Raw genomic sequence first — 10,443 nt, 5'->3', positions numbered from 1 at the left:
GGTTTATAGGACAACCCCCCCCCCAGCAGGTGTGCAGGCTGAGCAGAGGTGTCAAAATCATGTTTCCCCCAGTTTAAAGGTGTTTGTTTTGGTGTTGTTTTTTTTAAAAGGCCTGCATGAAAATTCTCATCAACATTGCATATGCAATTGCAATTTAATGCACACATTGTATGTTTTAGAAATTTTTATTATTTTTATTATAATTAAATTATTTTTATTATTATATATTATTATATTTTTATTTTTATTATATCATTATTTTTATTATTATTAAAAGAATATTAATGGCCCAAAAATGGAAACAAGAGGAACTACCGACCTTGAATGAGTGGAGAATGAAACTTATGGACTATGCAGAATTGGATAAAATGACTGGAAAAATCAGATATCAGAAAGATCACAAATTCATCGAGGACTGGGGAAAGTTCACGGATTATCTGAAAACTATCTGTGATGAACAGACAACGCTAGTGGGTTTTAAGGAGGCTTTGTGATAGTATAAGGTATATTGTAAAAAAGAAATAGAGATGGAAAGATAATATTAAATTGGCAATATCATATAGAAAATGCGTGAAGATAAGAAAAATGGATGATTGAGGGATGTGCTGGTGGAAGTTCAAAAACAGGAAATTTGTAAACATGGTTGTACGGATTTATTTGTAAAGGAAAAGCTTAATAAAAATTTATAAAACAAAAAAAAAGAATTTTTTATTATTTTCACATAACAAATTATTTCAGCAATTGTAATTTCCCCCCGACTAAACAAATAAATAACAACAATCATCTACAATACTGTCTTATTTATTTTATAGTACAGTACATTGATTCTTGCTTTCATTTTATGGATCTATGGTCTTCTTAGATAGTAAAATTCATGTTAAATTGCTGTTTTAGGGGTTGTTTTTAAGAGTCTGGAATGGATTAATCCATTTTGCATTACTTTCTATGGGAAAACGCGCCTTGGTTTTGGAACGCTTTGGTTTTGGAACAGACCTCCGGAGCGGATTAAGTTTGAGAACCAAGGTACCACTGTAATCTTTTAACCCAGCTAAAATGGGGAAGCTTTAGACTTTCTGTCACTTTTTTTAACCCTCCTGACTCACCCCCATGTCCCTAAAAAATGACATTACATTGCAAGGGTCAGCAAAAGCCGATATGAGGCTGCTAACATCCCACCCCCAATCTTGTGACAGTTTTAGACCTTGCCCTGGTTACCAAGAGGTAACTGCTGGCTTTGCAAGATGCGATAAAATAGTACTGTTGCAGAGAAACCCCCTCCCTCAATCCTTCAGTTTGTACAAACACGACACACACTCACACACGACATACGCGACGCTTCTGTTATAAATTCTAGAAAATCAGCCGTACATCGGATTTGTACCGTTCCACTTTTATTTTACACCATGAAGGAACGACTATCAAAGGGGGGAGACTTGACAGAAGGCAGCCAACATGTCCGCAGCGTGCCCTACCCAGTTGGCATGCCAACCTTGATGGTCCTAGACAGAAGATCATGACACTCACAAAGGACCTTGCATATGGGAGTGGATTCAGCACGGACTGAAACAAAGGACAGTGACCAGCCCTTCCCCCTGGGGGCAGGAAACAGTGACCTCCTCTTTGTCCTCAGGAATGTAATCATGGGGAGGGGCGAAGGAGGAACCGGACAGGTGACAAGACACTCAGGTTACCACCACAACTCCTCCCTGAACCCCTCCTCTTTGTGATGTGTCAATGATGTAGTCATGATGTAGTCTTGGGGGTGTAGCATGGGGGAGTAGTAGCTAATAAAAGTTGGGGTCTTCTTTTGTTCAGGGCTTCCATCTTGTTCCACCTGGTGGCAGGTGGGAGTCCTGTTGCGACTGTCTTCAATAAAGACCAAGCCGACTGGCTGCTGTTTTGCTCTGGTATTCCTGGCTGGTGTCCTTGTTTTTTTGTCCAAGGGAGCCCTCAGATTTCTCCGTTAACAGTTCGTTGCTAGAGGGATCGCTTTAGCTAAACACTGATAACCAATAGGATCATAGTAAAGACTAACCAACGTGTTTGAAGTGTATAAATTTGTGATACCTGCTGTGTAGCTTTTGTACAGGACTTGATATCCCTCTGTGTTCTTACTGCAGTCCAGAAAAAATGCTTTCCCACCACTAGTGTGATCATTTGACTGGTCACCCCAGCTCTGGACCTTTATTCGTACCAATGTCTGAAATGAGGTGGTGAGAGAGAAATTTAGATGGTTCTTAAAGGAGCAAGATGGTTTCTGTTACGTACTGAAGTTCTCACCCTGGGCCAGCAGGGGGATACTGTAGATAGTTTTCACTCAGGTCCACATATGCAAATAAGGAATTAGAAGTGACGTTCAGTGATTGGATAGTTACAGACTGGATAGTTACTGTTGCTTTGTAGTTGAGCTCTATATAAGCAGGTTGGTTGAACCTTCAGTCCAGTTCTGTTCTGGGCCTGTGAATAAACAAGAGCTGTCTGAAGAATCGCTGTGTCGTCTTGCAGCCTTATGAGGCTTTGCCCTTGGGTGGGAAAAAAATTGCGCCTGGGAAAGGGAAGTGGGAGTCAACAGACACTCAAGGAATAGTTTCGGAGAAAAGGCTTTTATTTCTACCATCCATGAACTGGTAGAAGGAGCAAGTGTGATAGTTCACGAAAAGCATGCATGAAGTTCACAGTCATGTGCACAAGCATATATACCCCTTTCCAGTTCCCTCTTCCTTTCTCCCAGAGTCCTGCCCCATGAGTTCCTCTGAGCATGAACAGAAAGCTGTCTTGGGACTATTGGACTCTTCCCAGGAAAGGGGGGGGTGAGAAGCCTTGCGTTCAGCTTGTTCAGATGTGTTGCAACTAGAATGAGATAAGATTCATTTCCCAGGCCTGCTATGAACAGAGCCTATTCATTAGCCTTTAAAAGTAACATGTTGCCTTTGGAACAGCATCTTGTGATAGAGCAGAGAAAAGCTGTTTTGGATTTTTAGAAGACAAAAGGAATTCTGGACAGTTTTGAGGCCTGGTGTGATTATTGAAGCCTGGGGTGATTTCAGACAGGATTTGGGTATCCCTTCAGTCTGATATGTTCACCCACAACTTAACAGTTTCCAAGTAGAAGGAAAAAATAATCGGGAAGGTTGGGGAAGGGCTGTAGTTCAATGACAGAACACCTGCTTTGCATGCAGACAGTTCCAGGTTCAAACCCTGGCGAGATCTCCAGGTAGGGCTGGAACAGAAAGCCCTGCCTGGGTGGGCTAACCAGCCTCATATAACCAACATACTTAAATCTACAAAAGTTGCTCTCATCAGAAAAGAGGGCTTGGGACCCCTGAGCAACGGACCAGTTCTTTTTTCCTTTAGACCAGGTAAGACGCATCTGACGTCGTTTCTTGTTCAGGAGCAGCTTGACAAGAGGAATGCGACATTTGAAGCCCATCTCCAGGATCCGTCTGTGTGTGGCGGCTCTTGATGCCCTAACTCCAGCCTCAGTCCACTCCTTGTGAAAGTCCCCAACACGTCTGAATGGTCTTTTCCTGACAATCCTCTCCAGGCTGCGGTCATCCCTGCTGCTTGTGCACCTTTTTCTTCCACACTTTCCCTTTCTGCATAACTTTCCATTAATGTGCTTCGATACAGCACTTTGGGAACATCCAACTTCTTCTGCAATTAGCTTTTGAGGCTTTCCCTCCTTGTGGAGGGTCTCAGTGATGACTTTCTGCACAACTGTCAGGTCAGCAGCCTTCCCCACGACTGTGCTTCCCACAGAACCAGACTGAAAGACCATTTCAAGGCTCAGGGAACCATTGCAGGTATTATGGATTGAATAGCTACTGCACCTTTTCACAATATTCTAATTTTCTGAGTGAAATATACTCAGAATTGAGGGTGGATTTCATGCTCTTTATTCAGCTCATAGTAGTGAGGAGGAATGGAAGTTCCCCCAGAATGTCTGCCTTATATCCATTATTTACACAATGGGCCCCACGTGACTGGCTAATCCCGGGATTCTCCTGTAGGCCAATTAGGTTGCGGATTCCCTTCCACCTGGAGCGGGATTGGGTGGCTCCTGTGGACCAATCAGACTGCTGCACTCTGAATCCTATTGTTCTAGGACCAAACAGACTGCTGCATTCTGAATCCTATTGTTCTAGGACCAATCAGACTGCTGCACTCTGAATCCTATTGTTCTAGGACCAAACAGACTGCTGCATTCTGAATCCTATTGTTCTAGGACCAATCAGACTGCTGCATTCTGGATCCTATTGTTCTAGGACCAAACAGACTGCTGCATTCTGAATCCTATTGTTCTAGGACCAATCAGACTGCTGCCTTTTGGATCCTATTCCACTCAGTGCATAACACTGAGATTGTTAATTTGGGGTTTTCATCAGCTGTATGCCATGATCATCACAATTATAACAAATAAAGGCTTGACATATCTCGCTTTGCATGTCATGAGTCTATCTCATATATTAGTTTCACCTTTTGAGCTGAATTACTGAAATAAATGAACTTTTCCACAATATTCTAATTTTTTGAGTTTCACCTGTAATTAGTGCATGAAGGGGTTAAGACCATAGAGTAAGCTGTCCTGCCAGACTTAGCTCACCTTGGGAGGGACCAGGTAATCAAGGCTTTGTTCCCTTCCAGTCTACCTGACTCAGCTAGGCAGGTTGCTCCAGCTTAGCCCCATGGCTCTCACAAACTGTTCTTGTGTTTCTATACCAACAATCCAGGAACTTTCGCCACTAAGCCAAGTTTTATTGCCTGTGCAACTGTTTCTGAATGCCGTATGAAATCTGACCTTTGAAGAATTTGTAAGTAAACCATTCTTAACTTACCATCATGCGGTCTTTTCCTATGCTGGGGGAAGAGGGAAGCAATGACATTCACAAGGGCGTATTTTAAAGGTCTAACAGTCTATTCTTCCACATACGTATTTTGTGTACACACACACGGGTTGTTAGGGACGTGGGTGGCGCTGTGGGTTAAACCACAGAGCCTAGGACTTGCCGATCAGAAGGTCGGTGGTTCAAATCCCCGCAACAACGGGGTGAGCTCCTGTTGCTCAGTCCCTGCTCCTGCCCACCTAGCAGTTCGAAAGCACATCAAAGTGCAAGTAGATAAATAGGTACCGCTCCGGAGGGAAGGTAAACGGCGTTTCCGTGCGCTGCTCTGGTTCGCCAGAAGCGGCTTAGTCATGCTGGCCACGTGACCCGGAAGCTGTACGCCAGCTCCCTCGGCCAGTAAAGCGAGATGAGCGCCACAACCCCAGAGTCAGCCACGACTGGACCTAACAGTCAGGGGTCCCTTTACCTTTTTTACACAGGTTGTTCCCTCATATTTGAGAAGGCAAAATCTAACAGCCCCTGGATCTGTCTCTGGTGATGTGGATCCATCGCAAGTCAGAAATTAGAAGTGAAGTATGTCCAGCTGGAGAAAAGCCAAAAGAAGCCAAAGTGAGTAGAATTACCTGGGGATTGGGAAAGCTTTGCAAATCTATCTGTTTCTGTTTTTCTCAGTTTCTCATTCTTTCATTTTCAATGCTCCACAATTCCATCTCAGTTATTTTGAAGTGGAGGGTAGGAAATCCTCATGAGACCCCACCAGCGTATTGTGTGAATGAGTCCTTTCTCTCTGAATCTACTGTCAATCTCACTGGGGCAGATCCTGAGTTTTAGTGCTATTTGGAAAGGGAGAAGAATGTCTGTCCACTCCATTTCACTCTTCTTCCACCAGAGGGCTGTTGAAGGACATTCTATTTTCTCTGGGATTCGGTGTAAACATCCAGCAGTCAGCAGCAGCTTTTATGCTAAGTGGCCTGGGGGGACGAAAAATGAAAATAAGATAAATGATCCTGTAATTCTGGGTTGTTTCTCTCTTGCTCCTTTCCCCCTTTCTTTCCACGTTCGGCCCAAAAACCCAGATGACAGCAGCAGAGGGATAAAACAGCTGGAACCACAACTGAACTGTAAAATGGTGGTTTACTTGAGTCAAAATGAGAGTACCCCCAAACATTTTTTAAAGAAAAAATCTCTCTCTGTCTCTCTCTGTGATTTTTATTAAATTTTCTGTTTTACAATTTAGAGTATTCATTTATACAAACCTTAAAATATCAACGACTTCCCTTCTTCTCTTTCCATGGTTCACTTTACATAGCAGAAATCCCTGCATATTTTATATAAACTAAACCATTCGGTATTCCCTTATTATTACTCCCATCAAAACTTATTTACACTGCCGGATTTACAGTCATACCTCGGGTTGAAATTGCTTCAGGTTGAGCACTTTCGGGTTGCGCTCCGCGGCAACTTCCGTTTTTTGCCACTCCCGCAGGCGCAGACGGTCAAAATGACATCACGCGCATGCACGGAAGCGGCGAATCACGACCTGCGCAAGCACAGACGCAGGCTGCGCTTACTTCAGGATGCGAACAGGGCTCCAGAAGTTCGTATCCAGAGGTACCACTGTATATTAATGCTGCCAACGTTTTCAAGTGTACACAATCTCCCCCATATAGTCCATAAACATTTTCCAATCTTCTTTAAACGAATGTTCTTCTTGTTCTCTTATTCTATACGTTAGATCTGCAAGCTGTGCATATTCCATCAGTTTAAGTTGCCATTCCTCTTTAGTTGAGACCTCGTTCGTTTTCCATTTTTGGGCTAACAAAGCACGGGCTGCTGTAGTGGCATACATAATAATCCTTTTATTGACACCTAGGAATTTCCATCTGAATTATCCCCAACAAAAAGGCTCTGGTTTTGGGGGGGGAAGGTGCTTTAAAACATGTTTTTTCAGTTCATTATAGATTATTTCCCAATACTCTTTTACCCTTTTACATGTCCACCACATATGAAAGCATGTTCCGTCCACCTCATTGCATCTCCAGCACTTATCTGATTCAGTCTTATACATCTTACCAAGTCTACTCAGAGTTAAACACCATCTGTAAATCATTTTCAAGTAATAATAATTTTTATTTATACTCCGCCCTCCCCGGCCAGAGCCGGGCTCAGGGCAGCTAACACCAGTAAAATTACAGTAAAAACATAATAGGAAAAAAAACCAATTTAAAATACAGGTTAAAATGCAATTTAAAATGCAGCCTCATTTTAAAAGTAGCCCATAGATCAAAACCATAAGGAGAGGGAAACATAAGGGTCAGACTGAGTCCAAACCAAAGGCCAGGCGAAACAGTTCTGTCTTGCAAGCCCTACAGAAAGATGTCAAGTCCCGCAGGGCCCTAGTCTCTTGTGACAGAGCGTTCCACCATGTCGGGGCCAGTACTGAAAAGGCCCTGACCTTAGTTGAGGCCAATCTAACCACCTTGTGACCTGGGACCTTCAAAATGTTGTCATTTGTGGACCTTAAGGTCCTCTGCGGGGCGTACCAGGAGAGGTGGTCCCGTAGATATGTGGGTCCTAGGCTGCATAGTTCCCCTTCAAGGAATAACATGCTGTGAACTTCAGATCGATCTGGACTCAGCCAGGGTGACCAGTGCTCAGAACAGGAATGATGGGAGTTGCAGTCCAACAGAATCTGGAGGGAGCCACACCAGATACCCATGGCATAAATGTCCATGCAGAACAGTCCACTCTTGTCACATGCAGCTTGATGCTACAACAAATTCATTGGCAAGTAAAATAACCAAGCAAGTATTGGAAATCACCCCAGAATTGGCCCTACTAAACACCTTCCAAGACAATAATGCCCACTTACACCACAAAGAACTCATAACCCACCTACTTTCAGCAGCCAGAAACGCCATAACCAGACACTGGAGAGACCCGTCAGGAGTAAGCATGGACCAATGGTGCCAAATAGTATGGGAAACAGCCCTACTAGAAAAATTAACTAATAAACTGAAACTGACACGGGGACAAACAGAAGAAGATACCTTCACCCCGGTATGGCTCCCCTTTATCACATACACAGCCCAACAAGACAGTGACAAAAATTCACCAACAGCATACAAATCAATATGGCTAACCTGATCCAAAACACCCACCCACCCCACTCACACATGAAAACAAAGACCACCACAGCCAACCACAAATGAACAGTCACACCCTAGGCCAACCCCAACCTCTCTCACCACCAAAAGAAGACAAGTGAACAGCAAAGAGAACCTGCACAAGTGATGCTGACACAAAACCCTACATATAGTAAGTAAAATAGAAATATCACCACCTGACCCCCCCACCTCCCCCCCTTTCCCCCTTTTCTTCCCAATGTCTCAACAAATGAAACTGATTTGTAAAAATGTTACATGGGGGGGGGGGGGAAATACGAGAGAGAGACATTGCAAACACTTTTGTAAACCAAGAAAATCTTTAATTAAAAAAACACCAAAAAAAATCATTGGCCTTTAAGGTGTTGCAAGAGATTCTCTTTTTTTTCTGCAGCAGACAACCATGGCCAGGAGATTCCAGCTAAACATCAGGAATAACTTCCGGGACAGTAAGAGTTCAGCAGTGGAACGGTCTCCCTTGGGAGAAACCCAGGAAAGGGGTTGAGTAAAAAGCGCATTGTGAAACACATGTTATTCATGCTTACTGGCATGCTCCGTTTTGGGGATATGGTTGCGCTTCTTGGCCCTGATCTCACCCCAGCCTTTCACAAAGTGGTGTCGTCCAGATGTTTGGGCTACAGCTCTAGTCTTTCCCAGCCCCTTCATGGAGATGCAAAGGCTTGAAGCTTGCAGCGCCTGGGCTCTTATCACACGACTGTCCCTTAAAAACTAAATTAAGACTTTAGTCCTGCTTGTGGTTCATACAAACAACAGAAACTGTCTTAGAACTAATCTAGCCCAGTACTGTCTGCCTTGGCTGGCAGCGGCTCGCCAGGGTTTCAGGTTCTCTCAGAACAAAAAAAGGTAAAGGGACCCCTGACCATTAGGTCCAGTCGTGACCAACTCTGGCGTTGCGGCGCTCATCTCGCTTTATTGGCCGAGGGAGCCGGCGTACAGCTTCCGGGTCATGTGGCCAGCAGGACTAAGCCGCTTCTGGCGAACCAGAGCAGCGCACGGAAACGCCGTTTACCTTCCCGCTGGAGCGGTACCTATTTATCTACTTGCACTTTTTGGTGTGCTTCTGAACTGCTAGGTTGGCAGAAGCAGAGACCGAATAACGGGAGCTCACCCTGTCACGGGGATTCGATCCGCCAACCTTCTGATTGGCAAGTCCTAGGCTCTGTGGTTTAACCCACAGCGCCACCCGCGAGTATATGTGCTTATCTGAAATATATATGTATGTATGTATGTATGTATGTATGTATGTATGTATGTATGTATTTGCAATATTTTGCTTATATTTTGTAATAATTGTGTTAAATAAATTAATAATAAATAAAAAACAACGGATCTTCCTCATTCTGAATAATGTTATCAATAAAGGGTTGATTTAAATAAGAAGGTGCTTCATATACTGAATTGTTCACACAAACTGGTAGTGACTCCACCCACAGGGTATTTCCCAGCCAGGGACTGAACCAAGCATGTGTTCTTGCACTGAGCTGTTTCCCTTCCCTTAAAAGTAAATGTGGAAATACAAACGGGAAACTGTTGAAGGAATTTATGTGTAGGTTGAGGGGTTTGCCCCTCCAGCAGATATCATGCACATGCAGCCCACTACCAAAACCAGCACACTCACTTTTGTGACTTTTGTGATTTGTCCCCACAAAACAAACACACAAAACAAAACACTTCATCACAGTTTCTTCCTATCTATTCAAAGGGCCTTTGCTGCACGATACCAAATGTAAGAATTCACTGATAAATGAATCTATGTTTCATACAGACAGGTGGAGCTCAGCTACACAGCAGCCCCTCTGCCTGAGTGATAATCCCTCGCATCCTGATACCTGAGTGCCAGACAGGTAGCCATTCCAGAAAGAACAAACCCAGATGAATACAAAAGGGTGTGATGAACTTGGCTGGGAAACAGGGAAATGTAAATATCTCTTTTGTTACACTTGATGGGTGTTTGGTGGAGGGCAAGGAGAACCATGGGGCAGGGTCCAGGATGCTCAGATTCCTGCCACCAGACCTCCCCTTTCATGATGTAACCATGATGCATTAGTGATGTAGTTTGGGGGGGTGTAACATGGGGATTAAAGGTAAAGGTAAAGGTACCCCTGCCCGTACGGGCCAGTCGTGTCCAACTCTGGGGTTGCGTGCTCATCTCGCTTAAGAGGCCGGGAGCCAGCGCTGTCCGGAGACACTTCCGGGTCACGTGGCCAGCGTGACGAAGCTGCTCTGGCGAGCCAGCACCAGCGCAGCGCACGGAAACGCCGTTTACCTTCCCGCTATAAAGCGGTCCCTATTTATCTACTTGCACTTAGGGGTGCTTTCGAACTGCTAGGTGGGCAGGAGCAGGGACCGAGCAACGGGAGCTCACCCCGCCGTGGGGATTCGAACCGCCGACCATACGATCGGCAAGTCCTAGG

General features: G+C 44.4%; 1 protein-coding gene across 1 annotated transcript in view; it reads right to left on the bottom strand.

The window, feature by feature from the left end:
- Positions 1-5,869, bottom strand: part of ABHD8 (abhydrolase domain containing 8) — a 37,142-nt gene extending 31,273 nt beyond the window's left edge. Inside the window, exon 1 of the mRNA XM_083594742.1 lies at positions 5,468-5,869. The gene's annotated coding sequence lies outside the window, so the exon portion shown is untranslated. The remainder of the gene's footprint in view (positions 1-5,467) is intronic.
- Between the last annotated feature and the right edge of the window lie 4,574 nt (positions 5,870-10,443).

The sequence above is a fragment of the Podarcis filfolensis genome, assembly GCF_964270895.1.
Source record: "Podarcis filfolensis genome assembly, chromosome: 18".
NCBI classification, from domain to species: domain Eukaryota; kingdom Metazoa; phylum Chordata; class Lepidosauria; order Squamata; family Lacertidae; genus Podarcis; species Podarcis filfolensis.
Note: the sequence above shows the minus strand (reverse complement) of the source record. Positions and strands in the feature narration are given on the sequence as shown.